The sequence below is a fragment of the Leuresthes tenuis genome, unplaced genomic scaffold (genome assembly GCF_036924035.1).
Source record: "Leuresthes tenuis unplaced genomic scaffold, fLeuTen1.0.hap1 SCAF_17, whole genome shotgun sequence".
Lineage (NCBI taxonomy): Eukaryota > Metazoa > Chordata > Actinopteri > Atheriniformes > Atherinopsidae > Leuresthes > Leuresthes tenuis.
In genome coordinates, this window is record NW_027325371.1 from 31,028,398 (window position 1) to 31,031,078 (window position 2,681).

The following is a 2,681-nucleotide window of genomic DNA, read 5'->3' on the forward strand; positions in this document are numbered from 1 at the left end:
AGTAAAGCTGGTAGAAACCTGCTTTTAAATCCATCGGGTAAGGGGCACTCCTTTTATCAAACACGATCCATTTGCCAGGCTCCACACCTAGCATGTAGCTCAGTGGTGGATAAAAACGCAGGTGGTACTGGCCACCTGCCTGATACACGAGTCTATTTTCCACCGTGTTCACGACTAAATAAATATCAGAACCTATTTTTCTAAGGTGACCCTCAATCTCGGCTTTGAGCTGATTCAAATCCTTGAAATGTCCCCATCCTATATTGTGGCGGTAGAAATTTTCCAGCCCCGCTTTCCTCCATTCAAAAAAAGCCTGGTCCTTGGGGGCGTTATGCCATGTGTACGGATAAGAAATCTCCGTCAAGGCAACCTGCCACGAACCTTCCAAATCGATATGCTGGGCTAAATCCACGCGGAAACTGGAACTGGTATTATTCTTAAAGACGTTGAGACTAGCGTTGGAGGGCAGGGTGATATAAAACCCCTCATCCTCTACCGTTCGGTTCATGGTGTAATGTAGCGGGCTAGGAGTAGCGATGGCCCCCTTTATACCTCGTGAAGGTCACTGGCTCTGACCCAGCTGTTGAATTTCTCAGGCCAGTTTTTCCAACGGACAAAAACCTGTTTTACACCCCTGATGTTGCGTCGTTTTAATATCTTCTCAACTTGATACATCTTGTCTTTATTCAGTTTAACTTTTTGAATCTCCTCGCGTAAAATGAACCTTCAATAGCTTCTCCATCAAAATCTTTGAGTTTGTACACAGGGGGAGATCGTGCAAGCTGCTCGGTCACTGTAAACACTTCATCTGTAAAACTTTGTTCATATTTCTTGTCAAACACGCCTCGCAGTTTAGATATTCTTACAAGATCTCCTTTTTTAAACTTTATCCTTGAGTCCTTGCAGCGTCGATCGCGTGCAGAGCCGTACAGGTTCTGAAAAACTTTAAAGGTGTTTTCTAGAGTCACTTCTACAGGCTTCATTTTGATGCTCGTGTGGTAACTGTGGTTGTAACTTTCCACGAGATCCTGCAGGACGTCGACGTATCGACGTGTGTTATTAGCAGTAAAATATCTCCACATCCTGGTTTTTAACGTGCGGTTAAACCTCTCAATCACAGATGCCTTTACCTCGCTCGGAGTAGCAAAATGCACAACTCTGTGGTTCTCTAATAATGCCTTAAATTTTTTGTTAAAAAATTCTTTCCCCGCATCAGTTTGAAGTTTTTTAGGGGTCTCGCTTTCTCTAAAAACAGATTCAAAAGCCTTTACGACCTCTGCGGCTGTTTTTCTCTTCATAGTGCGAATGTAAGCCTTTTTTGAAAACACGTCAATGACGGTTAATAGATAATTATACCCGTCATTGTACTCAGCCAAGGCCTGCATGTCGCAGAGATCTGCTTGGAATTGTTTTAAGGGGCTGGTGACAAAAACTCTGTTTCTCGGAAAATGTATTCTTGCAGGTTTATGTAGAGTATATGCATCTTGCTCTGATAAGAAGTCTTGCACTTTTTTGCACGCGACTTTCTTACCCGTTTCGTCCTGTACAGCTTTACGCAACCTCTCTACTCCCCCAAAACTACCAGGGTGGATAGGATCGTAGAAAACCTTTTTCATTAACCTCGTTTCAGCCATCTCACCTTATACAAACTCTGGCTTGTAATGACAGAAAACACAAAACGCAAGTATATTTCAACCTTTTATTTTTTCTCTATGTGTAATAATACACACACACACACATACAAATGATCACAAAAAGCAGGAATGCTAGTAATATAGGATTTAAGAAAAGTTAAATGTTATAAAAACATCACACGAATACAATATTAGTCTAAACACATCCGGCTGATGGAAAGAAGGAATGTAACACCCCTCTTTTAACCCTCCCAGAACTTTGTCATGGTTTGAAGCTGCTGCAATTTCTTTACATCTTCTCCAATCAACTGCTCGTACATATCGTGTATAGAAGTGTTGATTTGTTTCACCAGAGTTAGTTCGTACAAGTAAGCTTCTGCCACAGCCCTGACTCTGGCATCATCTTCACAAATGTTACGCGCAGTTAGAAGATGTTGAATGGAAGCAACGAATCGTTGATTATAAAGTCTCCGCATCAGAGTGTAGTAATGGTCATGAAAAAAGTCGTCCTCGAGGACATCCTTGCACTGATGTTGGCGTAAACTAGGGTGATCGACACTACACCCGTAGCATGATTCAATCATAAATTTTTTGATGGTCTCGTTCAAGAGGTGTATCACTGCAGTTTTCACAACTTTGATGAAACCTGAGGGGACCCATCCATCAAACTCGTCCTCACCCTCTCCTCCGGCATCCTGAGTGTGTGCAGGGGACCCCTGGCCTGATGGAAGCTGAGAGTCCTCCATTTCGTTAGATTTAGCTTCCTCCGTTGTTACGGCCACGGTGGATCCTATCGGGTAGAGCGTTAAGCAGCGGTCATCAGGCGCCGAATTTGAGAACTCGATCTCGAGAGAAGAGGAGGAGTTGGAGGAGAAGAAAGACTCAGACGAAGTCGCTGGTGAAGGAGGGTGATACGGCTCCAGGTAGTATCTGTCGCTGTCTGGTGATCCAAACTGCGGTGATGTGGATGTTGCCGAAGGACTCCCTGTATGCATCAATAGCAACGGAGAAGCATTCTCCAGATCGCGGTCAGCGATCTCCTCGCAC